At 44.2% G+C, this 27,718-nt stretch overlaps 1 protein-coding gene across 5 annotated transcripts in view; it reads left to right on the forward strand.

The window, feature by feature from the left end:
- FTCDNL1 (formiminotransferase cyclodeaminase N-terminal like) overlaps positions 1–24,352 on the forward strand; it is a 110,562-nt gene extending 86,210 nt beyond the window's left edge. For 2 of the 5 annotated variants that reach the window (XR_005586308.1, XR_005586309.1), the window contains 2 exons: positions 23,206–23,305; positions 23,852–24,352. The gene's annotated coding sequence lies outside the window, so the exon portion shown is untranslated. Of the gene's footprint in view, positions 1–2,506; positions 2,917–4,386; positions 4,432–23,205; positions 23,306–23,851 lie in introns of those variants that run through there. The other 3 variants (XM_039495269.1, XM_039495270.1, XM_039495271.1) reach the window with 3 other exon arrangements.
- The last annotated feature ends 3,366 nt before the right edge of the window (positions 24,353–27,718 follow it).

A 27,718-nucleotide genomic window follows, 5' to 3' on the forward strand; every position in this document is an offset into this window, starting at 1 on the left:
AGAGGTTTAAACTAATATAAATGGTGAATTCTCTGTAACTTTAAGTCATGATTTGAGGATTCCAGTAACTCAACCAGAGGTTAGGGGTCTGTTACAGGAGTGGGTGGGTGTGACGTTCCCCTGGTGTTATCTGGACTGGTGATCTGCTAGGTCAGTCCAATCCTCGACTCTGGGAGCCAGCCTCACCCTGCTCTGCTGTGAGAACCCGCACTCCCAGGCTGTTCATGCAGCTCAACTGCTGAGCTCAGCTACCTGCAACTCAAGCAGCGAATGACAGTCTCATATATCTGTCCTCTAACCCCAAACCCATCAACCCATGCCAATCCATGCCCCTGAACACTGCTTTCACTGCAAGCTTATCTGAGTTCATCAATTAAAGAAATTAATTGATTACCAGGCTGTTATCCCAAGGAGTCTCTGACAACCAAAAACTGCATCAGGTAGATCAACAAAAAAATAAACTTATTAACTACATTTAATAAATTGAAGTTTTAAGTGATTAAAATTAAAAGCACAAAAACAAAGATTTGTCAAATGAAAAGCAATTCGGATTCTAAGCTGATCTTAACACTGTCAGTGCCTTACACTTACAAACTTGCTGCCTTCCACTGGCTGCTGGGCTGCAGGCTCTCCACAGATTCCCGCCATCAGTCGCCAGCTTGGTCTAGTGTGTCTGTAGGGAAGAGAGGAGAGAGAGAGGAAGAACATGTCTTCCTTGTTTATCTTTTCCTTTTCTCCTTCTTGGCTTTGTCCCTCCTTCCAGTCAGGAGCATTACCTCATCGCAGTCCCAAAAACACCAGAAGGGGGGGGGTGGGACACGGAGAGTCCAACGGATCCTTTGCTGCAGCCAGTTTCCTTTGTTCCTGTGAGGCTGGGCTGGGTTTGTCCCATACATGCCCTGATGAGGTGTGAACTGCCCCTCTGCTCCTGGAGAGTTTTGCCTGGGCTTGTTTTAAGCCATGAGGACACACTTTCAATCTCAACTGTATACATGAAATTACAACCTATAACATTACTATGACAACAGTGCATCATGAGCCTTCCAAAGACACCCAAAATGACAAATTTTGCATTGGATACCATGCAATCATATTACAGTAACTCCTCACTTAACATCCTCTCACTTAACATTGTTCTGATCTTACGTCCCTGCTCAATTACAGCACACGCTCCATTTAAAGTTGTGCAATGCTTCGCTATAACATCATTTGGCTGCCTGCTTTGTCCACAGCTGGCAACCCCCTATCAGGTCCCCTATGCCCCCCCACAGCGCCTCCTGCCCACTGGCAGACCCCGTGGATCAGCGCCTTCCCCCTCCTTCCCCTGCTTCCTACCGGTGGCAATCAGCTGGCTTGTGACATTCAGGAGGGAGGCGGGAGGAGCGAGGACTCAGCGTGCAGGATCCCCCTCCCTCCCCTGCCTCCTGAATGCCGCAAACCAGCTGATTGCCACAGGCAGGAGTCAAGGGAGGGAGCGGGGAGCCTGTGTGCTGAGTCCTCGCTCCTCCCCCTGAATGTCGCCAGCTGATTGCCAGCGCATTGCCATGGGCAGGAGGGAGGGGGAGAGGAGCAAGGATGCGGTGCACCTTCCCCCTCCCTCCTACTCCTCCTGAATGCTTCAAACCAGCTGATTGCCATGGGCAGGAGGCAGGGGAGAGAGGGGGGAGGAGTGAGGACACGGCGTGTGGATTAAAGGGGAAGGAGGAGGGGGGGAAGAAGTGGGTTAAGGGTGGGGGCTTGGGGGAAGAGGGGTGTGGGCGGACTGAGGGTTGAGCCCCCCACCCCCGGTGCTTGCAGAGTAGGGGAAGCTGCTGCTGCACAACGTGCTTCTCCGAGCCTACAGCACCTTCAGCCTCCCTGCCTGCCTCATTGTCTCCAGTGCCAGTGGGCTGTGCCTGTGTGGGGTTAGGCAGGGGCACCTCCCAACTATGGTACTGTACTGTATGGCAAAAAAAAAATTCCCTGGAACCTAACCCCCCATTTACATTCATTCTTATGGGGAAATTGGATTCGCTTAACATAGTTTCACTTAAAGTTGCACTTTTCAGGAACATAACTACAACGTTAAGTGAGGAGTTACTGTATAAGGATGAACATGGGGGTGCAGGGTGTTCCCCTGCGGTACAAAGCATCACAGTGGGTGAGGTCCTGTGGCCTGCAATGTGCAGGAGGCCAGATGAGATGATCATGATGGTCCCTTCTGCCCTTAAGGTCTGAGTCTGTTAATCAAGAGATCCATTTCATTGTGACTAAAGTCCACTCATTGAGGTGCCTGGATTAAGTGTATCCTACTGTACTTATATGTGATGGGCACTCTAATTACTTAAAACTAAATTTGCCAATCTATGGAGAAGCCAACTACCAGAGTTCGACCTTAATTCTGCTCCCAATTAAGTCAATATAAATTTTAAATCCCATCCATATATTAGTTATGACTATTGTCAGATTAATTTCTTCAAGAAAAGTATTGACAGTAAATTATTTTTGTTGCACGTATTGGGCCCAGAAGCTTATTTCCGGTATGGGATATACACTACCATGCACTGAGTGGACAAACAAAAGCTACAGGCCTCAAAAAGTGAAGATTCTCTTGGCTTATCTGATCAAGCTCAAACTTAAAAGACATTCTGTGTCAAGACTGCACGCATGGAAAATTTCCAGCAGAAAGGAAGACTTTGTTGAAAACAGACGCTCTGAAAACGGACTGTGATCTCCATGGGGTTCCATGTTTCTTTTCTTGCCATGATTTCTATCTGAAGTGTGCTTGTTTTATAAGGGAAAAGCTCATTTATTCCTCCCTCCCCATGCACTGCCAGCCTGGCAAACTCAGGATGGGGTTGGAAAGTCAGATTGGGCACTTTTAATTCTTGCACATCATTGTAAGTTATAAAGAATCTGCAAACCAGGTTGTTATGACTGTATCACTTAAATTTATGCCCTTAGGCACAGTGCAACCCTCTGCCTTGAATGGGCTTGCACTGGTATAAGTGATTGGAGCTTATTAAACAATTCAGGTAAAGAAGTTGCAACCCCTTCTGTTAGGCCTGCAAGTGCTAACAGGAATGAATAAAGAGCACTAAAACTGTTTTGTGTGAGTAAAGTATATATCACTCAGGGAGCACAAAAGGCCACTAGATCTGTGGAGTTCAAAGGTGTCCTTTGTAGAGTACTTCTCAGAGCAGAATGGTATTAAGTTTCTCCCCTGTAAGAATGTAACATTCAAAAGTCCCAGCGTATCCTACTGCAACTGCAGGGACTGAGAGGTGAAATGGTTCTGGGACATATATAAAGTCTGTGGGTCAGATGCTCAGCTGGTGTAAATTGACTTCAGTAACCTATGCTTATTTACACCAGCTATGGGACAAAATTATTCTGTGTGTAAGTGGCTGTAGTAGGGTGACACCCAGGGCCGGCTCCAGGTTTTCTGCCGCCCTAAGTGGTGCGCAAAAAAAAAAAAAAAGCTGTGGCAGCGCAATCGCGCCACTCCACTCTTTGGCAGCAATTCGGGGGCAGGTCCTTTGCTCCAACAGGGACTGAGAGACCTGCTGCTGAAGACCCGGACGTGCCGCCCCAGTGGTGGCCAGAGTGCCGCCCCTTGGTATTGGCCGTCCCAAGCACCTGCTTCCTTAGCTGGTGCCTGGAGCCGGCCCTGGTGACACCTGACACGTATTTCCTTGTGCATGTAAACAGGTCCAATAATGGAGATACTGAAAAATAACGACTGATTGATTCAAAACCAGTCATTTGCATATGGATTGAATGTAGAGAGAGAGTGCACGAACACGCACACTAGTACTTGAGTTTAACTGGCCTCAGAACTGTCAGAAACAAGTATCTGTAAGCTCCTAAATAAATGTTCTTCTTAGCCACTTTAATATAGGATTAGTCACTCTTGACATATTATAAACATTAGAGAAAATTTAATGTCCATCTGGCCAAGAGTCTTTTGCCAACTGCTACTGCTACCAGCTGCAAAATACACTGAGTACAAGCCATCCAGCTGCCACACAGTCAGTGCCAAGAAGGAGCAAGCTGCCAATGCTCCTTCAAGTGTCAGGGCTGGCATGCATTCAGCACTATGAGGAAGAGGTGCTATGAAACTGATCAATAAGGACTCTGGTTTTCAAGTAGTTGTACTTGTGTTAGTGTGTGTGTGTGCTTTTAAATAGGTCAGCGACTAAGAGAGGACAGTTGAGAGATCATTAGCTTTCCTGGAATTGCAGAAGCAGTCATGAACTGTGTTTTACTAACTTGGCACGTCAATGTCTATTCTGCTTACTGTAAAGCATTACGCTGTAGCTTATAACAGCCATGCAAACCTACAACACTTAAAAATGTGGTTCCCCTCTTTGGATGTGTTTTTGCTTACCGTTTCCTCTCTTGCAGGCTGCTTGTTCCAGGAACACAGCGAGAGTCCTTCCCCAGCAGCATTTTCAGACAATAAAATATTTTGGTCGCTGCAGTGCTGGGTTCACTTGCCTCTTTTCAGAATACTGGGAATCTTCTACTCTTCTTTAGGAAACCAAACAGTTTTATTTATCTCTGGGGACTCTGTAAAGGCCTCTCCAACTGCTCAGTCTCTGGGAAGGTATGGCTCACTGAATCTAGAGGAGCTGATGGATAGCCTAGGGCTAACTATCTCTAAACTGAAATCAGACATCTTAGCAAAAACAGCTGAATCTTTCATGGTGAGGAAAATACATGGTCTAAACTCTGAGATCATTGCAGATGTTTTTATCAAGAATGTGTATCCCAGCAGGGAGAAAGCAAGTGCTGTTTAACAATTGATATTTATTAATTTAATTTACTTACATATGTAAAGATCTCTATAGGCTTTGGGTACCTGCTACATAAATTAAAATACAATTATGAAGGAATGCTAACACAACTTAATATTGCATTCTAACTCACTGTGATACTAACACTGCTGGCTTAAACTGAAGGTCTCTCTTGTTTTCTTCTGTACTCCTGTGTCTTTCAACTGCTTTAGGACTTGACTGGAAACTTAGCTGTAAACTCTGCCTGGGAAAGTGGCAGAGAAACTTTGGGACAGATTCTTAGTTGATGTTAATCAGTGTAGTTCCACTGAAGTCAAAGGAACTAGGCTGATGTATACCACCGCAGAATCTGGCCCTTTGTGTGTGTGTCTGTGTGTAGTATAAATACACCTCTACCCCGATATAACGCTGTCCTCGGGAACCTAAAAATCTTACCGCATTATAGGTGAAACTGTGTTATATCGAACTTGCTTTGATCCGCCGGAGAGCGCAGCCCTGCCCCCACCCCCCGCCCCCAAGCGCTGCTTTATCGCGTTATATCCGAATTCATGTTGTATCAGGTCGCATTATATTGGGGTGGAGGTGTACTCTGGTTCCCCTTCTGTATTTAGGAACCCATCCTTTGCTCATCACCAGTAGCTTTAGAGTCACAGATTTCAAGGTCAGAAAGGACACAACTATCCAGTCTGATCTCTGGCATAACAGAAGCCGTAGGATTCCAGCCAAAGATTCCAACAGGGGAGGGAATTATTCTTCCCTGCTACATACGTGAACATCATTATATGCACTTCATTGGGAAGCCTGTGTAACTGTCTGCATTTAAAACTTGTAAGTCCTGAATCAGGCAGCTTGATGTGCTCACTGGTGAGAGTGAGTTAAAGTTTTCCTTAAGACACATTAAGAAAGTTTTCACTTCTTGATAATCAAAGTAAATTATCTCTTATTTTTTCTTCTGGAATATTGCTGGAGACTAGTTGCATGACCAAACTAAGGTCCCAATTCCACAGTAAGTTCCTAGCGGATTGGCCACTGCATTTGTATGTGTTCTAGCGAAGGAAAACTAGACCTAAAATTCCCATTCTGACTACCTCAAACCGAGAGGAAATTCATGTTCTGAGTTGGATCCAAATATCATGGTTTTCCCCTATTTGTGTAATGGGCCAAAACGCAACCCGGAATCTAAATGTTCCCAGACTTTGAGGAAGTTTAGATCTGAGTCTGAACTTTGCTGCTCAAGCCCATCTCTAGTTTGTGCTCCATGTGACTGACGTATGATGGTGTTAAAACCAATTCCTATTTCACATTCATGTTGTCTCTTTTTTTTTTCTCTTTGCTTTGGGTCAGAACTGGCACTAGGCAGAGGCAGACTAAACCATTGCTTGGGGGTTGGAAGGGCATTCACTTTTTTATTATGTGGTGGTTGAGTAGGGGGAATATTCCTGCTTAGGGCCCCCAACGGGCTAGCCCACCCTCTGCTTCTGGCACTTGTTAATTCATTATTCAGGCTCTCAAGTCCATCCAAATTTTAATTTGGTTTAGTGTAGGCCAACAGTTTCCAAATTCTTTATAGCTTTTTTCAGCATGTATTACATAATGCAATTGATTTTATTATTTCTGTGGAGTCCTGGCCACTGGGATTGAATGCCAGTTTTTTTTTTACCACATACTGAATTTGAACATATATAATTTTCTAATTATATATAAAATTTCATTTTGATTATGCTTCTCACCTGAAGATCTCCTGGTAGACCAGTATTCTGATGGCACGTGAGAAACTGAGGCACAGAAAGCATAAATGATTTGCCCAAGTTGGAACTCTGTGGCAGAGCTGGGTCAATAACTCAGATCTCCTGACACCTGGGCCTTGGTTCAGCAAGGTTCTTAAGACCATGCCTTCTTCTAGTATGTGAATAGTCCCACTGAAGTCAATGGGATTACTCCTCTACTTACAGTTAGGAACGTGCTTAAGTAACTTGCTGAATCTGGGCACCAATTCTGTGCTCTACCCATGATCCTAATATGTCAGGAGGATGTTAAAAAAAAGGTATTAAAGTTAGACTTTTTTTAATCAGCAGATCCCTAACTTGCATCAAAGAGTTTTAAAAGAGCTGATTGAGGAGCTTGCTAGACCATTAATGTTGATTTGGAATAAGTCTTGGGAAATGGGCAAAGTTCCAGAAGACTGTAAGAAAGCAAATGTTGGGCCAATATTTAAAAAGGATAAACATGATGACCTGGGTAATTATAGGCCAATCAGCCTCATGTCAATCCTGGGCAAGATAATGGAGCAGCTGATACAGGACTTGATTAACAAAGAATTAAAGGAAGGTAATTTAATTAATCACAGAATCATAGAATATCAGGGTTGGAAGGGACCTCAGGGGGTCATCTAGTCCAACCCCCTGCTCAATACAGGACCAATCCCAACTAAATCACCCCAGCCAGGGCTTTGTCAAGCCGGGCCTTAAAAACCTCCAAGGATGGAGATTCCACCACCTCCCTAGGTAACCCATTCCAGTGCTTTGCCACCCTCCTAGTGAAATAGTTTTTCCTAATATTCAATCTAGATCTTCCCCACTGCAACTTGAGACCATTGCTCCTTGTTCTGTCATCTGCCACCACTGAGAACAGCCGAGCTCCATCCTCTTTGGAATCGCCCCCCTCCCCATGTAGCTGAAAGCTGCTATCAAATCCCCCCTCACTCTTCTCTTCTGCAGATTAAATAAGTCCAGTTCCCTCAGCCTCTCCTCATAAATCATGTCCCCCAGCCCCCTAATAATTTTTGTTGCCCTCCGCTGGACTCTCTCCAATTTGTCCATATCCTTTCTGTAGTGGGGGGGCCCAAAACTGGATGCAATACTCCAGATGTGGCCTCACCAGTGCCGAATAGAGGGGAATAATCACTTCCCTCGATCTGCTGGCAATGCTCCTACTAATGCAGCCCAATATGCTGTTAACCTTCTTGGCAACAAGGGGACACTGTTGCCTAATATCCAGCTTCTCATTCATTGTAATCCTCAGGTCCTTTTCTGCAGAACTGCTGCTTAGCCAATTGGTCCCCAGCCTATGGCAGTGCATTGGATTCTTCCGTCCTAAGGGCAGGACTCTGCACTTGTCCTTGTTGAACTTCATCTGATTTCTTTTAGCCCAATCCTCCAATTTGACTAGGTCACTCTGGACCCTATCCCTACCCTCCAGTGTATCTACCTCTCCTTCCAGCTTAGTGTCATCCGCAAACTTGCTGAGGGTGCAATCCATCCCATCAGCTATATCATTAACGAAGATGAGGTACAAAACCAGCCCCATGACAAACCTCTGGGGCACTCCGCTTGATACTAGCTGCCAACTAGACATGGAGCCATTGATCACTACCCGTTGAGCCTGACAATCTAGCCAGCTTTCTATCCACCTTTATCATCCATTCATCCAATCTATACTTTTTTAACTTGCTGGCAAGAACACTGTGGGAGACCGTATCAAAAGCTTTGCTAAAATCAAGGCATATCACATCATCACTTTCCCGATATCCAGAGGCCAGTTATCTCATCATAGAAGGCAATCAGGTTGGTCAGGCATGACTTGCCCTTGGTGAATCCCTATTGACTATTCCTGATCACCTTCCTCTTCTACAAGTGCTTCAAAATGGTTTCCTTGAGGACCTGCTTCATGATTTTTCCAGGGACTGAGGTGAGTCTGACTGGTTGTTCCCCGGGTTCTCCTTCTTCACTTTTTTAAAGATGGGCACTATATTTGCCTTTTTCCAGTCGTCCAGGACCTCCCCCAGTCAACACAAGTTTTCAAAGATAATGGCCAATGGCGCTGCAATCACATCAGCCAACTCCCTCAGCATCGTTGGATGCATTAGAGCTGGCCCCATGGACTTGTGCATGTCTAGCTTCTCTAAATAGTCCTTAACCTTTTCTTTCACCAGGTTAATGCCAATCAACATGAAAAATAAATCCTGTTTAACTAACTAAGTTTGGCTGGTAAATGTAATAGTGTTGATGAAATATACTTAGACTTCTGTAAGTCATTTGACTTGGTATCACATGACATTTTGATTAAAAAACTGGCACAATATAAAATTAAAATGCACACATTAAATGAATTAAAACAAGGCTCCTGGGTCTCAGAATGTAATTGTAAATGGGGAATCATCATCAAACAGGTATGTTACTAGTGGGGTCCTGCAGGGGTCAATTCTTTGCCGTATACTAGTTAACATTTTTATCAATGACCTGGAAAAAAACATAGAATCATCACTGATAAAGTTTGCAGATGACACAAAAATTGGGGCAGTGGTAAATAAGGAAGAGGACAGATCACTCCTAGAGAGTGATCTGGACTGTTTGGTACACTGGGCACAAGCACACAATGTGCATTCTAATATGGCTAAATGTAAATGTGTACATCTAGGAACAAAGAGTGCAGGCTACACTTACGGGATTGGGAACTCTGTCCTGGGAAACAGCGACTCCAAAAAAGATTTGAAGGTCTTGGTGGATAATCAGCTGAAAATGAGCTCTCAGTGCAATGCTGTGGCCAAAAGGGCTAGTGAGATCTTTGGATACATAAACAGGGGACTCTCAAGTAGGAGCAGAGAGGTTATTTTACCTCTGTTTGGCACTGGTGCAACCGCTGCTGGAACAGTCAGTCCAGTTCTGGTGCTCACAATTTAAGACGGATTTTGGTAAACTGGAGAGGGTTCAGAGAAAAGCCAAAAGAATGATTAAAACATGTCTTACAGTGGTAGATACAAGGAGATCTATTTGTCTTTAACAAAGAGAAAGTTAAGAGGTGATTTGATTACAGAATGCCCTGGGAAATGGGACCCAGCTTCCTTGGTTCTTTTAGCTACCATTATAAGACAACTTCATCCTAAGATCCAGTTTATCCCTCTAAATTGCTTACTGTAAATAGAGGAGAGCTGGATCCAGCTGAGAGTGCCAGAACTGGAAACACAGAAAAAACTAGATCTGTTGGTCACATACAGGAACTTCTCCCCAAGGATTTGAGTGGTGGGAAGTATTAATTTTTTTTATTTGTACTTTCTTTCATCTTAAAAACCAAACAAACAAATCCCAAAGTGATTGTAAATGTTTCCCCAGAACACTGACCTCTCCTAGCAATGAGGGGATGAAAAGGAGGAGGATATAGGCCCGTGGTCATCAATGGGGAATGGTTGCTAGCATAGCTCCTCTTCCATCCTTTCTCTGAGTGAATTGTCACCTCTATGCATGCTTCAAAGCTCTCAGGATTGGTTCCTCTGAAGAGGGTGGGGCTAGGGGAAGAAGAAGAATTGTGCTGCAGAGGGAGCTGAATTAGTGCAGAGCCTTAGTAGATCTTGGGGCATCTGTAGGTTTGAGGGAGTCATAGACTTTAAGGCCAGAAGGGACCATCAGGATCATCTAGTCTGACCTCCTGCACATTGCAGGCCACAGAACCATGCAACCTCTTCCTGCTTCTGCTCTGCCCCCTTCCCCTGAGGAATGCATGTGCTGGAAGTTCCTATTTTGGGGTAGCCTGTATAAAGGATCCTTAGATTGTTATGTGGGTCCGTCTGATACACTGTACGTGGTGGGATGGCAGAATCCATGTACTTCTGTCTATGAGACAGAGAAATGTTGTCAATTGCCAAGAATACCTTGCTTTTTGGAAATGATCACCATCTGCTTGTGTTCCCAATGTAGGGGGTTCTTACCGGGAGCTTCCGGCTGTTTTTTTTAAAGTATAGCTAAGCAGTGACTTCAGACTTGGATTGTAATTTTTTTGTGTATGAGGCCTGGACAAATTGCAATATTGCAATATTGACAGTTATTTAGAATTCAATTTTTAAAAACTGTATGTGAGTAATGGTTTCTGTTGGTGTTTTACAAACATCCCTGCAGGCACATGAATTTCACTGTTTGATGAATCAGCTCAAACTCCTACATTCACAGGCATTTTCAATACCTTATAAGCAAACCTCTAAATCTTTTGACTTACTGGGATCAGGGGCGGCTCTAGAAATCAGGCTGCCCCAGGCAGCCCGGTGTGCTGCGCCGCCCTTCCTCGGTCCCGCGGCTGGTCCCCTCTTCCCGCGGCTCCGGTTGAGCTCCCGCGGCAGGTCCACCGGAGCCCCGGGACGAGCGGACCTGCCGCAGGCATGACTGCGGCAGGTCCACCGGCCCAGCCTGCCGCCCCCTAGATTTGGCCGCCCTAGGCACCAGCTTGTTTTGCTGGTGCCTAGAGCCGCCCCTGACTGGGATACTATGTGTACTGTTTCTTTAAATTTGTAGAAAGAAGAGAGACAGAAAAGTGGGCTGGAGAAGAGTCTAGGCAGAAACTATAATAAGAGAGAAAAGTGATAAGGATTATATAGTTTTCCTTATTCTGGTAAAGTTTTTTGTCCAGTGCTGAATGAAAGCAACACTCCCTGCAATTTTTTGTCATTGTAACATGACAGTAACATGTAGCATTGGAGCATGACTGCTGGCTTGAATAGAGGAAATATTATTTAACTATAAATTAGGACACTAAATAATGTATTATGTAATCTAGTCTGCAATTGTTTATTTCAAAGGGAAACAAGGAGTTGGAAAATAAGCAGAATCCTTAGTGAAATCTGTCCAAGCCAGAACCATTTGTCCCAAACCCTGACTGTTGGAGGGCTGATACAACAGGACAAGGGACCAAACCACTCTGAGTTTTGATTTTGAAAAACTCAAATGATGTCCAGGTTTTCTCCTCTCAAGTTGTCATTCATTGTATAACACGAGGAGTAACTAACATGCTTTGGACTGGCTATTTGATTAGGTATGTTTGCTGTGAGATATCAAATCTAGAGATGAGCCCTAGAATTGTAGAATATCAGGGTTGGAAGGGACCTCAGGAGGTCATCTAGTCCAACACCCTGTTCAAAACAGGACCAATGTCCAGACAGGTTTTTACCCCAGTTCCCTAAATAGCTCCCTTAAAGATGGAGCTCACAACCCTGGGTTTAGCAGGCTAATGCTCAAACCACTGAGCTATCCCTCCCCCACTTTTAGACCCCTGATTCAAACACCCTCTTGCCACGGTTGTAGAGGCAGAATGCAGCTCCATATTTCATAAATGCCCCTTATTTCAAAACCAGATCAAAGCACCCCGGACATTGTGCTCAGCATACGCAGCTTGCGGCCATTTCTAGTAAAATCCAGGCCAGCTGGCTGTATAAGGTAATGCATGAAGAGTTCTGGTACTAGTCTACCATCTTGTGAGGACTGGTGGTAACATGAACTAAACCTGTTTATCAGCCCTTGAAGGTGTAAAACCAAGGAGTTGGAGACTCAGGGCCTGATGATGGGCTGAGTGTTACAATCTAATATTGCATCTTGGTGACTGGAGTGCTGCTTACTGGCAAGATGTGCCATTATGGAACATAATACACACCCTGGAGAGATTTATTGCAGCTATAAAATATTACTTTCTAAACAGGAAATCCATTCATAAGCATTTAAAATTAGTCTAAGGTTACATTTCAGGAAAAACCACAGTATTAAAATAGTGAATTTCATAGTTTAAACCAGCAAAAAGAACAAGGAGTACCATTAACTCTTAAGGAAACCTTTTTAACAAGAGTCACTTTTTAAAAAGCTGAGTGTAGGTGGCTGCGCTGGCCTTGTTTTCAACAGCCACTCCTGCCACTAGCTGTGCTTCTTTAAACCACTGGCAGGCGATGAAGGAGACCAGCAAAATGTTTTAGGACCTGATCCTGCTTCCATGAAAGGAAGTGGCAACATTCCCATTGATTTCCGGTGCCAGTCAGCTGTCTTAATGGGAGGCAGAAAAGACGTGGCAGATACTGATCGAGGCTGTGGGCTCCTGGAGGCTTACGTATTTAACTACTTTGTAAAGCTAGCTAAAAATGAGAGGAACAAAAAAAAATTGTAACTTGTTTGCACTGTTAATTTTCAGATGTAGGGCCATGTGGCACAGGGAGGATGGATAGTCATGAGTTTAATACACAGGATTGTAGATTGGGTGACCTGGAATGAAATCCTGGCTCCTCTGGAGTCGATGGCAAAACTGCCTTTGACTTCAGCGGGGCCAGGATTTCACCACTAGGTTCCATTCCTGGCTCGGCAACTAACTCACTGTTGTGCTCTTGGCCAAATAACTAATCTCTGTCTGTTTCATCTACCATTTCTGTCCCTCATGGGAGTGTTGTGAGGCAGGCTGTGGTGATTGCGAAGGGCTTAGCTATCATTTGATGTTACAGAGCTGAGGAACGTTCTGACTCTCAGTGATACAGCTAGCAAGTTACAACATGTGTCATTCCAACCTAGAGAGAGCACTCCAAGAGGGCTGCTCATGAGTAGCTCCATTGCGGGCTTCCTTTTATCCACCCTATTTATCAGTCCTGGCTGAAAAATAAGCAAACAAAAAATCACTACATGGAATATTTTGAATCAATCTCTTAAATGTTTAAATATTTTTATTTTACTATTTTAAACCATTTTTTCACTTACCATTTTCAAAATAAGAAATATTTTTAACTGAATGTTGTGGATTAGTTTAGTCACCGTGGGAATTTTTGTGCTTATACATTTGAAGTGGAATTTTTTTTTAAAGAGCCATTCATTTTCAAAAACTGCAAATGATGAATGAGAAATGAACGTTTTGGATGAAATTTTCAGCTAAAATTAACTCTCCAGTTATTAAGCCCTTAATTTCTCTGCCTCCATTTTCCTTACCATAAATAGAGCTAATCCTCCTCACAGGGGTACTGTGGGAATTAGTGAGTAGTGGTTGGCTATGGTGGTGCAGTATTGCCATCCCTACAAGTTCAAAAATCATGAGCCAAAATCCCCAGGTTAGGAGAGTTTTAAAAAAATAAATGTGGGGTTCGTTTTATTTGCCTTTTTATTTTTGAACCTTAAATTCACATTTTCAATCTTTCCTCAGCAACCAGGAAGGCTAGAATCTTTTTGTTAAATGAAACCAGAGAATCTCACATAGTCACGTAGCTCCAGGGGCTGGCACATTAAGGAAAAACACCAAGTATTGCAAGACTTTTGAGAATTGGTAACTCTGTGAGTACTAAGTGCTATTGTTAGTAGAAGTTACATGAGACATAAGTGACATTGTTCTATTGTTTTTCTAAGTGTATGTCCTCTGTTTGCACCACCACAGAGAGACAGTTCCTGAGCAGGCCAGACCACTTGCTGCTGTGCCTTGTTATTTTAAAAATAAACCATCATGTCTAATTTTTTGTTGTTTTTTTTCTAATTAAAAATCACTTTTAAGATGAGACCCTATCTGCTTCCTCCAGGATGTAAATTACTATAGTACTAATTGATGTAATGCTTGATGACCACCGCAGTGCTAACAGGCATTAAACCAAACAATGTCCAGTTGCTTTTGAGGCTTGCTATTACATACTCAGAGTAAGAAAAAGGAAGGAACACTGTCTCTTTGAGGCGAGCACCAGGATTGTCCATGTGCAAAAGGTTAACATCTCAGTCCTGAAATGTTATTTAAGATCCTACTTGAAATACCATAAAAGGGAACCACTTAGCAAAAAGAGATGGAGCAGGCATTTGAAAGATAAGTTTGTTCTGTTGGCTAATATCAGAGCTAAATGAGGGTGATTGTGGTTTCTCTGCCGACATGGCTATGGAGCTAAATGTGGGACCACACAGAGTGATATAATAAAAGCCACCTGATATCTGGCCTATGGCACTCATATTAAGGCTCCTCATCGGATCAGTAGTTCTCTGCTCGACTGCTCCTGGCTGGAAGTTACATAGGTGGACCTGTTAGATAGTTTATATGGATCTGTAAGTTTGCACGTGTCATTGTGGCCTAGCTTCTCTTTACAAAAAAGACGAGTTCAAGTTAGAGCCTCTGCTTATTTCTTTTCTATCTCCTGCTAAAGATGTAGGAGCAGGGCCGTCCTTAGGCATATGCAGCAAACACAGCTGCCTAGGGCACCATGAAATTTGAGGCCCTAAATTTCACGGTGCCCTAGGCAGCTGCATGCTGCATATGCAGCAGCACCAGCCCTGGCCCCCTTGGGGGGTGTGGGGCCCCGGACAACTCCCTCTGCCCTGCCTCTTACCCTTCTCCTCTGCTCTGCCCCTGGCCCGCCCCCATTCCACCTTTTCCCCCAGTGACCCCGCACTCACCGGCGGCAGGAAGCGGAGAGACACGGCCCCAGCCCGCTCTGCTTCCCTTGCCTCAGCCCCAGCCATGTCACTTGGGTTGGGGAAAGGCCCGCTCCCGGGTCTCACCGGCGGCGGGAAGCAGAGCGCCGCGGCTGGGAGCTGGAGGAGTAGAGCAGGCTGAGGCCTGGGGCTGGGCTGCTGTGCTTCCCACCACGGCTGGTGAGCGGGGGATCACTTCCCCCAAGCCCGCTCCCCCGAGCGACATGGCTGGGGTGAGGGAAGCGGAGCGGGCTGCTCCCAGCCCCCTGCTAATCCTCTAGGCCTGTGGGGTCCCCAAAAGTGGCTCCCCACAGCTCCTGCCTCCCAGACCCTGGGGGGGGAGAGGCTTGGGGCCCCACACAGCCCTCCTACGGGGGGGCTGCATAGGGCACCCAAATGGCTAGGGACGTCCCTGTGTAGGAGAGCTGAAAAAATCAATGTTAAAATTCAAGGCTGGGGTTTTCAAAGCCACCTACAGGGTTTGGTTGCCCGGGTCCAGTTAATTTTAGTGGAATTTAGATGCCCATATCCCATAAGTGGCTTTGAATATCTCAGCCCAGATCCCCAGGCTGATTTTGGGATCAAATGAAACTTCCATTGTCTCCAAAGGCAGTTTGTTTGGGACTTTTATAATTAATCCTACTGGAAGAGAAAAATCACAGTGGCAATAGCTCAGCAATTTCCCTTCGTGCTAGAGGCTGCCAAATCAGCTCTTTAATCTGATGGTGAATTATTTAACCACCCCACCAGAGCCAACATAGCACAGGGGCTTTAATAACTTCTATTTATGTTCTAAATATATCCACAGCAGCTGTTAGAGTATGAATAATTATTTCCACAGAGATCCTGCTCACATTCCTGTACTAAGCAAAGACGGGAGGAAATCCAGCACAGTGGGTATATTACAGCCTTCTCAGCCTTAAAGGGATGTCCAGATCATCATCAGAATATTGGTTCGTTTGGGAGATGCAGGATCATAAAATCCCTGCATGCAAGCATTTTGATAATCTGTAAAAAGTCTTGGCCAAGTTAACCATTCTGGCCCCCTACAGGTGAACATTATTTTCTATTATACATACTAGCCTTTGTCAAAAAATTTCAAGCGCATTTTGTTGTCCTCCTATCCTAACCCCAAATTTTCAGCATCAAAATTGGTCACCAAAAATTGTCATTTGTTAATTAGATTTGATCAAGGTCGTGTGTGAACGTAAAGCTCAGTAGCTGTTCCTGAATGGCTCTGTGTGTAGACACATGTATAGGTCTCCCTGAGTGACTTATCCAGGAGTCGGTCCCTCCAGAGAAGGAGTTGGTGTTAGTGCTAGGATACAGAGCGGTAGCCGTGTTAGTCTGTATCAGCAAAAACAAGGAGGAGTCCTTGTGGCACCTTATAGAGACTAACAAATGTATTTAGGCATAAGCTTTTGTGGGCTAAAACCCACTTCATCAGATGCATGGAGTGGAAAATACAGAGGCAGGTATAAATACACAGAACATTAAAAGATGGGCATTGCCTTACCAAGTGGGAGGTCAGTGCTAACGAGTCAATTCAATTAAGGTGGAAGTGGCCTATTCTCAACAGTTGACAAGAAGGGCTGAATACTAATGAGGCCAATGTAATCAAGGTGGCTCATTTCAAACAGTTGACAAGAAAGTGTGAGTATCAGCAGGGGGAAATTAGTTTTTGTAAAAGCAACAAAGAATCCTGTGGCACCTTATAGACTAACAGACATTCTGCAGCATGAGCTTTCGTGGGTGAATACCCACTTCTTCAGATGCAAGTGGTGGAAATTTCCAGGGGCAGGTTTATATATGCAAGCAAGAAGCAAGCTAGAGATAACGAGGTTTTTGTAGTGACCCATCCACTCCCAGTCTTTATTTAGGCCTAATTTGATGGTGTCCAGTTTGCAAATGAATTCCAGCTAGGATTGGCACTCAGGAGTTCCAGTCTAATCTCGGAGTCCCTGGCTCCTAGAATTACTCTTGGACCACTAACTCTCATACCTCTCCCCTGCCGCGCTCTCATTTTACGGTTTAGTGCAGGGTTGTTGTCCTCCCCAGGGCTCCATGCGTTTCTCCTTTTACACAATATAATTGAATCCGACACTTCTTGCCCTCGCCTCCTCGGGGAAGCAGTGTCATACGATGCCAAGCAATCTGTGCCAGCCCTGCCTCTAAAACCACCCCTGCCGATTTTGTTGGTGTGTTCATTTGCATGGACAGAAACCACATTCGGGATCGTTGCATACCTAACTAGCCAGGCAAAACTTTGAACATGTAACCACACTATCCGGTGCCCTTTGGGATATGGTAAAACTTGGCCAGCTCTTGATGTGGTCACTTTATTCCAAGTGACTTCAGAAATCACCATTGCAGGTGATACACAACTTCAGCTTCCTTCCAGGAGCTCTAAGAAATGACACACTAGCCTGTTTTCAGACAGTCATATGAAGAGTTTATTTAAGCAGCATGTACCATTGCCTAGTACTGTCTTTTGATTACCAGTAACCTCCTTTGGAATAACGGGCTTTGCTGAGCTCCCTGCTTCTAGTTGCAAGGGGCATTTGATTTCTGCAAAATTCATGTGAAATGCACTTCCCTATATTTCTACTGGTCTAAAATTACTCTAAAGGTCTGATCCTGTATGTGCTCCGTACATGTGCGGAGAGGAGAGTTCTGAGCGTTGGGTGCTTGTGGGTTGATTTAACCTGGGCTGACTAAAAGGAAAATGCTTGTGCTGTCTATGAATAGCTCCCAGATAATGTGACCCATGACCTAACAAACTTGGTGGAGTTTTTTTGGCTGATTATCAGTTTGTTTGAATATGAAACTCAAAGCAATCCTTGGAGGGTGTGAAAACAGCTGTGAACTAAAAGAAAAGTTTGTGCAGATCTGTGAGAACTGGTACTATCCTAGTCTTCATTAAAAAAATAAAACCTTCAAGGTAACATCTTAGTGAAGAAATATAAATGCACTTTTATTCACCCCCCCACTCCAAAAATTATATGAGCTGCATGGGGTAGAAAACTAACTAAAGAGGGAGTGAAATTGGACCCATAGAGCTGAACAACTCTGAAATTTTGGAGGGTGACGGGCTTGAAATCTTGATACAACCTAAACTTGAATTTCACAATTTGAACCTTTCTATAATGAACTGAACCTGAACCCCAGTTCTGACTATGCCAAACTTTAGGGGACAATTGAAATCCCAAACAGAAACTGGATTCAATTTTGTGATGTAGGCCTATTGCTAAACTAAACTGAAATGCTCTTTTTCATCTACATGGCTTGTTTACTCCTTCCAGGAAGGGATCCCACAGTTCTCTCCTCATGCTCTCTGTCATCTCCCATATTCCCTTGTGGTTTTATATCAGTTAGTTATCCAAACATATTTATGACCATTACTCCAACTAGGGGGCAGTTTCTCACACAAGTAGTCCAGCTGAAGTAAATAGGTCAGTTTGTGTAACTGCTCATCATTCATAGTAAGGTACTAGGTGCTGTACAAATGTGGAACAAGAAGATGGTCTCTACCCCAAAGAGTTTACAATCTACACAGGAGATTAAAAAAACCCAGCAGGTGGAGACAGACAGGAGAGTACCAGGAAACAATGAGGCAATATTGGGTAGGCAGTGGTCTCAGTGCACCAGCTGCCTAATTGTTGTCAAGATTGTTTATAAGTATCCCAGCAAAGATTTAAGAAGAGATTTGAAGGACAACAATGAGGTGGATTTGCAGATGTTTACAGGGAGCTCCTCCTACATGGGAGTGTCAGCATGGGGAAAAAACACAAAGATTTTTGGTTGTATGAAAATTTAACAAGTGGGGGAATGAAGGCTGGGAGCGTGGAGGTGAGAGTAAACACTGAAATAACCTATGAGTCCATAGTGTAGGTTGGGGAAGGATAGGCTGTGAAAGACCTTGAAAATGGAAGCAAAATGTCTTAACCACTTTCCCTGTTGATGTTTAATCTGCTTTTATTAATGAGACATTTTTATAGTTGACAATTTAAACATGAGATTAAAAATATTTTTCTTCTTGAACTCCGACTCTAGTTTTTGCCTGATTTCTGAGAATTCAGAATAATCAGGAAAAGTGGTTGTAATATTCCATTATATTCAGAGGAGGGCAGCATTAAACTTTAAATAAAAGGAACGTATCCACCTCAAAGGCTAACAAATGTCGAATCTAAACTCTAAGCATTGGAATTTAGATGAGATAGACCCCAAAAGGTTTTCTAAACACAAATTTCCTGAACACAAATCCTATAGCTCGATTTTGTTAAAACCAGAATTGAATCTAAATTCTGACATTAAAACAAAGCAAATCCACAATCTGCAATTACAGGAGCATTACAGTGTCATGTCATGTTATCTTGCTTGTATGGTGGTATAATATTTTGGCTTGTTATCTTACTTATAGTGACGCATTCACTATAGTGGTGGTTATAGCATCTTAGCTATTTAAGTGATATACACTCTCATATGCTTAGTTTAGATAACATTACTTTTAACAAACAAAAGTTAAAACAAAATTGAAAAGGGCCCTAACCCTCTAGTTCCCATTTTACTCACTAAGGGCCTGATCCAAAGCCCACTGAAGCCAGTGGGAATTTTCTTACTAGCCACAGGTAGCTCACACAAACTCGGATTAACCAGGCCTTCCTCGGCCAATGGGAAGGCTACTGTTGACTTCAGTTGGCTTTGGATCAGGACCTGAGTCAGATCGAAGGAAAAAGAAATGTTTTACCAAATCATGCAAAGTTCTAAAAAATAATGGGCCTGATCCTTTACTTGAACTTAGTGCTCACCCAGGAAAAATGCTTATTGTGAGATCAGGTCCAATGCTAATTGTTTTAGTCATCCATCTTGTACCTCCATGTCACTGATAATTAGGGCTGTTGATTAATCGCAGTTAACTCATGCAATTAACTCAAAAAATTAATCACAATTTAAAAAATTAATCATGATTAATTGCACGGTTAAACAATAGAATACCAACTGGAAATGTATTAAATATTTGTGGATATTTTTTGACATTTTCAAATATATTGATTTCTATTATAACACAGAATACAAAGTGTACAGTACTCACTTTATATTATTTTTATTACAAATATTTGCACTGTAAAAATGATAAAATAAATAGTATTTTTCAATTTACCTCATACAAGTACTGTAGTGCAATCTCTTTATTGTGAAAGTGTAACTTACAAATGCTGGGTTGTTTTTTTTTTACATAACTGCACTCAAAAACAAAACAATGTAAAACTTTAGAGCCTACAAGTCCACTCAGTCCTACTTCTTGTTCAGCCAATTGCTAAGACAAAGAAGTTTGGTTACAGCTTGCAGGAGATAATGCTGCCTACTTCTTGTTTACAATGTCACTTGAAAGTGAGAACAGGCATTCGCATGGCACTTTTGTAGCCAGGGGTGCAAGATATTTACATGCCAGATATGCTAAACCTTTGTATGCCCGTTCATGCTTTGGCCACCATTCCAGAGGACATGCTTCCATGCTGACGATGCTTGTTAAAAAATGTGTTAATTAAATTTGTGACTGAACTCCTTGGGGGGAGAATTGTCTCCTACTCTGTTTTACCTGCATTCTGCATATATTTCATGTTATAGCAGTCTTGGATGATGACCCAGAACATGTTGTTCGTTTTAAGAACACTTTCACAGCAGATTTGACAAAACGCAAATAAGGTACTAATGTGAGATTTCTAAAAATAGCTACAGCACTGGATCCAATGTTTAATAATCTGACGTGCCTTCCAAAATCTGAGAGGGACGAGGTGTGGAGCATGCTTTCAGAAATCTTAAAAAAACAACACTCCGATGTGGAAACTACAGAACCCAAACCACCAAAAAAGAAAATCAACCTTCTGCTAGTGGCACCTGCCTCAGATGATGAAAACGAACATGTGTCGGTCCACACTGCTTTGGATTGTTATCAAATAGAACCCATCATCAGCATGGATGCATGTCCTCTGGAATGGCGGTTGAACCATGAAGGGACACATGAATCTTTAGCACATCTGGCATATAAATATCTTGCGACACCAGCTACAACAGTGCCTTGCGAACGCCTGTTCTCACTTTCAGGTGACATTGTAAACAAGAAGCCGCATTATCTCCTTAAAATTGTAACCAAACTTGTTTGTCTGAGCGATTGGTTGAATAAGTAGGGCCAGGGGTGAAAATAAGCTGGTACGGGCCAGTATGGCGTACCGGTAAAAGGTGGCTGCCAGTACCACCCATACCCAGCAGACTTTAAAGCGCTGCTGTGGCAGTGCTGTAATGTTGCTGTCCTTTTTGCGCCCCCTGTCGGCGGCCCTGCTGGGTCCCTACTGGCAGGGCCGCTGACGGGGTGGGTGGTTGGGGTGCAAAAGGGGCATCGATGTTAAAGTGCTGCCACGGCAAAGGTCCCCGCTTAAAGCGCTTTAATGTCATTGCCCTTTGGTGGCTGAGGGGGTGGGCAAAAGGAGCAGCAGCCCCGGGGCTGGCAATTTAAAAGGGCCTGTGGCACTGGTTGCCACTACTGCGGCAGCGGCCAGAGCCCTGGGCCCTTTAAATCACCGCCGGAGCCCCGGGCGGCGTGGGCCAGGCAGCGTGGAAGGGCTGGCTTGGGGACGCTGATCCCCAGCCCTTCCCCTTCCATCCGAGGCCCCGTCCCTTCTGGGGGCCGGAGTCGGCCCCCGTACTGGTCTTTGGCTTTATTTTCACTCCTGAGCAGGACTGAGTGGACTTGTAGGCTCTAAAATTTCACATTGTTTTATTTCTGAATGCTGTTATTTTTTGTACATAATTCTACATTTGTAAGTTCAACTTTCGTGATAGAGACTGCACTGCAGCACTTGTATGAGGTGAATTGAAAAATACCATTTCTTTTGTTTCTTACAGTGCAAATATTTGTAACCAAAAATAAATATAAAGTGAGCGGCTGTGTTGTACTTGAAATCAACATATTTGAAAATGTAGAAAACATCTAAAATATTTAAATAAACGGTATCTGTTATTGTTTAACAGCGCAATTAATCGTGATTAATTTTTTCAATCGCTTGATAGTCCTACTAATGTCATGCCATGCAATGGGCCAAACTTTACCCTCAGCTACACCCAGACACTTGAACTAAGCCAATGCAGTTGCACTAGTGGAACAAATTCTGCCTTCTGTGATGGAGGCCTCTATTCAGCAAAGTATTTAAGCGTGTGCACCAGTCTCATTGGCTTCAGTGGGACTTGGGAACATGTTTAAGTGTTTTGCTGAAGAGAGGAGGACTATTGAATCAGGCCCAAGTCATTCAAATAATCAGTCCTAGTGTGTCTGCCACATCTGGACGGTGCTATAAGAGGCCGAGGACAGAAAATATAGCCGTTCCTCTCTTAAGAGTTAACTGTGTTCTAAACCAAGAGGAAGAAGGAGCTAGGAATACTGCAAATACCACTGCTCTTCTGCTGCATTTCTGAAGGGTTTGGTTAAATACACCCAGAAATAAATATTAAAGTTCTCTGGCTGGTGTAGATGCTCCTTCATTTTTTAATTGATTCCTTTCCTAAAGGTTAAAGAACTGGAACATGAAGCTGTTGGGTTTTGTGAATCTGAAGGAGTGCAATTTAACCTTGAGTTATGTATCAAAATTCCCCGTTTCAGCATAAAAACTGCATATGTACCTATTTAATGAATAAGACCCTTAAGGTTTGTAAAGAACCTAGATTTATATATTCCATTAAACAGGTTAATTAGTTGGTAATTTCACCCTTGTTTGTAATATACACAATTTTATGGTCAATAATAGTAAAATCTATGTAAACCATGCTCTTTATTAATAAACATTATGTGCTTCTGGCTTTCAAACAAAGTAATGGATTACTTGTTTCTCTTTCATGTCTGGCACTGTAAAATTCAAACAATGAGAATTATTGATTGAATATTTCATATGAAGTATGAAAACACTACAAATTATTTGTTTTATATAAAAATGACAAGATTACAGCAAAGATACTGGTAGTCTAAAGAAAGCTGTGATCAGCAATATCAGAAAGAGCCAGGACTTGATGGCTCACGGAATTAGTATTGGTTATTGTGACTTTCACTTCTGCGTTACTGGGTTTGAATCCAACCCAGGTTAGTAGTAACTAGACTTTGTTACCAGTTGATTGCTGTTAGATGGTTTCTGTGCAGTTCTCAGTAGACAATATCTGTATCACAAAACTGCCACCCAAATGGCACTAACGGGCAATTCTGTTTACATCATTAGCTAGGAAGGTGAGGACTAAATGAACATGGAACTTCAGCTACCTGGTCCTTCTCGAGGTCAGGATTTGAAATAAAGTGGTGGAGCAGTGTGTGAATACAAAGTAAGTACCCTGGAGGGTTCTACCAATGCTTCACCGTCCTTGTTTCAGTCCTGGAAATTCTTGAACAGAAATTGCCAGTGGTGTTAGTGGGTTGTCTGTTTTTTTGATGCATACAAACATCCAGAGATTCAGACTGAAATGTTAACTTGTGACCTAATGAGAATTTCAGCTTAGATCTCCAGAGGAAGGAATGCTAGTGACCTAAGATACAACAGTACCTAGTTCCCCCCAAAACATAGGATTAATGAAATAATGTGTCTACTCTTCCCATAAAGACCAATACAATACAAACCAAGAGGCATGAATAGAAATACCATGTATATGTGTTTATAGGTTTCTATATAAGCATTCTGGGATCTGGCATGAAAAATAAATGTCTCTTGTAATTGTCTGTGTTAAGATTAGGTACAATAGTGCACTGTTTCATAGCCTAAATCTTGAAACAGACACTGCAATTATTTTGATGATCTAGTGTAAAATGTAGCCTGGGTAGTTCATGTGAATATGGATAACCATTTAATTTTCCCCTTCTCCTTTCCAATACAGAGCTGTATAGCAGTGGAAGGCTCTATCTTCATACTGGCTGAAAACAACACAGTTGCTTCTCTGCAAAGAGTCCATCATGCAAATCCTGACCAAACAACCAGCAGAATGCTAACCCAGTCTGGAAAGCGACTTTGTTAACAATGATAAATCACTCTCAAAATAGAGCTGGCACTTAGCACATCCCTACCATTCCTCCACGATCGTTGTTAGAGCATCCATCATGGGTCCCAGAGGCACAGAGACGCATGTTAGTTTTGAGCTAGATTTTTTTCCTATCGCCCTCCCTCCCACCCACCCTCCTTTTGAAATGGAGTTGTGGGAGGCCTCCCACATGATAGGCTGGAGAAGAGACAACCCCTACATTCCTTAGCTTCTCCTTTCCACCCCAATGTCTTAGGTAGATGTGGAGTGCAAGGCCAGTTCCACTTCCTGTCTCTGCCCTTTCTCTTTTCCACAACAGTTCTCTGAAAGCCCTACTTTGGAGTGTCCACCCCCACACAATGCAGAGCAGATTAAATTAGGTCAATTAACCTGATAGGCTGCATGGGGGGGGGGGGCGGGAAGGGGAACACTAAGGCTTGAAAGGCAGACTGAGGCTAGAGCCCAACTGAGGAGGAACAGGCAGGGCTAATCTAATGCCAGGAAGGTAGCTTGTAGTGGCTTTCTGGGTGGTAGAGAGGGAGGGAAGGAAACCCAGGAGGGGTTAACTCTAATGGGCCCTGCATGGAGATGTGAGCACAGCAGGATGGGTGGGAGACAAAGCTCATCTCTTCCAGGAGTCCTCCCCCAAAGCAGCTTGACATCTGTGGAGCATCTGCAAACATAGGCGGCAGGTTATATACACCTACGGTGCCCAGGCTCCAGGAATATTCAGGGCTGGGGGCCCTGCTCCAGCAATATTTGGAGCTGGGTCTCTCCCCCGGCCCTGCCTGGATCGGGCACCGTAGGTGTATATAACCGCCCCGCTGCGTCCCTGCCTGGAGCAGGTCCCAGCCCCCGCCTGCCACACCCCCCTCTGCGTGTCCCCCACCCCCCACCGCGCCACGTCCCTGCCTGACAAAAAGCAGCGCGGCGCCTCTCCCCTGCCTGCTCTGTGCTGCCGGAGATCGGCTCCTGGCAGAACTGCTGTCTGCTGCCGCAGGGTCCTAGCGCCTGCCATTCACTAATGGCAAGGCAGGCTGTCCTTACCCTGCCCTTCCGCCCTTGCCCTCAGCCTCCCCAACGCCCCAAACCCCTCAGCCCCAGCCAGAGTCCTCACCCCCCCACACCCTGATCCTCTGCCCCAGCCAGAGCCCTCATCCCCCTGCACCTTAATCCTCTGCCCCAGCCCTGAGTCCCCCACGCAACATGAACCCCTCATCCCCCTGCACCCTAATCCTCAGCCCCAGCCAGAGCCCTCATCCCCCCACACCCTAATCCTCAGCCCCAGCCCTGAGCGCCCCCGCATCATGAACCCCTCATCCCCCTGCACCCTAATCCTCTGCCCCAGCCCTTAGCCCCCGCACTTCATGAACCCCTCATCCTCAGCCCCACAGCCCTCACCCCACACCCCAACCCTCTGCCCTGAGCCCCCTCCTGCATCATGAACACCTCAGCACCAGCCAGAGCCCTCAGCCCCCTGCACCCTAATCCTCTGCCCCAGCCCTGAGCCCTCTCCTGCATCATGAATCCCTCATCCTCAGCCCCACAGCCCTCACCCCTGTACTCCCTCCTATCCCCAAACTCCCTCCCCAGAAGGTGCACCCCTTCCCATACACCCCTTCCCAACCCCAAACTCCATCCCAAAGCCTGCACCCTTCACCCCCTCCTGCACACCCACCCCCTGCCCCAGCCCAGAGCCTGCACCCAGCACCCAAACTCCATCCCAAAGCCTGAACCCTGCACCTCTCCTGCACCCTAATCCCCAGCCCAGGATCTGCACCCTAGACCCCCCCCCGCCGAGCCCCCTCCCAGAGCCTTAGGCAGGTGGGGGCGGAGTTTGGGGGGTGGAGTTGGGGGGCGGGTTCTGGGCACCACCAAAATTTCTACAAACTTGCCACCCATGTCTGCAAAGCCTTTTTTGCATCCCTTCTCCATGGGACCTCCATCCAATGCAGAGCTGGCTCCTGCAGGAGTAACATGTTTACTTACTTGTCCATAATAATAGCCAGTGCTTGGTCCTTAAAATGGGCTTCCTTTTTTAGACTTTAGAACATACTTTTTGTTCCTTAGGTACGCAGCAGCCAGGCAGTTTAAGAGTTGGGTATTCATGTTTTTTGTGGATGTTAATGGGCTGGACTTGTGTGGTGGAAGGATGCAAGTCTCTCTGGGCTTTACTATTCTCTGTATGTGTCTCATTTCCTCATCTTTCAGCATCAATCTTCTCTTTCTCTAAAGTAACTTTCAAATGGAAACACCAAACTGACCATCCACAATGAAAAAAAGTCTCCCTCTTCTCAAACCTCTACATGGTCTCATGAGCCTCTTGCTCCCATAGATTGTCCACCCTGGCTTCCACAGTAGTAATAGGGACCATCTTCTATAGGGATCTTGTAGGGACAGGACTGCTTCACTTCCATTGTAGCCCATGTGCTACCAAGGCTGTCTGGTCCAGTGGGCCTAGGAACATACTACAAACCTAGCGACAGCATCATTTCTCTAATATAAAGTTACGGTGTCCGGCTAGCCAAAGTGATTTTACGGCTCTCTATTTTCAATGGAAAACTGCCTCCTCTGAAGATGAATTCCCTGAAGCCAGCAACTCTGTGTTTATAGCATCACAATGCAGGGTTCCAATCACAACAGTGAGCTTCTGTCAAGGAAAAAAATCATCTCAATGTGCCAAATAAAAAACCCAAGCCTACATGGATGCTTTGGTTGCTGACCATAAAAGCAAAAGCCTGCTGCCACTTAGGTGATGGATTTCTCTTAGTAGGCAGCCACCATTTTGTTTACAAGGAAATTTCCACCATTAGTATGTACACAAACTGCTTACGGTTGTTTGATTGGTTTTTTAGCAAAAGATGACAAAGGAGAAATGAGATATCTGTTAGATTGAATTAAGCAGTCTGTTACCACAGCTGTATTACTAAGTTACATTTAATTGCTCAGCATTTATGAGATTCATAGTTTATTGTCTTTCTTGCCACACAATAGGCTGGGTAAGTTAAAGAGCTCTAAGTTTCTAAGGCTAGAGTTTTTGGGTGCCTGCCAGCACTGATCTGTTTAACAAACAAGCTGCAGGGTGCTTATTAGTAGGTTGTGATTTGCAAATCATGAAGCCTCTGGGGCCAGATGCACTGATCAAATAGGAAATCTATATATCAGTGAGACCATTAGATGAAAAAGAGGCGCACCATTGAGTATAAATATGTTTTTCAGAGGCTTCAATTAGGCCATTGTAAATGACTTTTGTAACTTTCTGTTGACCCAGCAGTCTAAATATTAAACATTAGTATAAGCAACATTTGTTTCAAATTGCTTCTCTTAGAATTTCCTGATGAGCGATAATTATATGAACTCAGTACTAAAAGAACAAGTACTTAATTGCTTTAATTTATTTGTATTTATTTCAATGTAACACATGCTGCCTATCTGCCGCCAAAGATGCTTATTCATTATTCATAAAAGCACAACAAAAATTAATGAATCAAGAACTACATAAGGCCAGATGATGAGTTGGTCTGAATCAGCACAGTGCCATGGAAGCCAAGATGATTTGTTTGGCTTGCCAAAGTCAATGGAGCTATGACAATCTACAGTAGCCAAAGACCTGACCCAAGAATGCTGCAAATAGAATTCCTTCACCTGAATCTCCTCATCTCCCCACTTCAACTAGAGGAGTGTGGTGGTGTTGTTTGTTTATTAGTAGAGTTTCACAAACTATCC

This window comes from Mauremys reevesii, linkage group 11 (assembly GCF_016161935.1).
Source record: "Mauremys reevesii isolate NIE-2019 linkage group 11, ASM1616193v1, whole genome shotgun sequence".
Classification (NCBI taxonomy): Eukaryota; Metazoa; Chordata; order Testudines; family Geoemydidae; genus Mauremys; species Mauremys reevesii.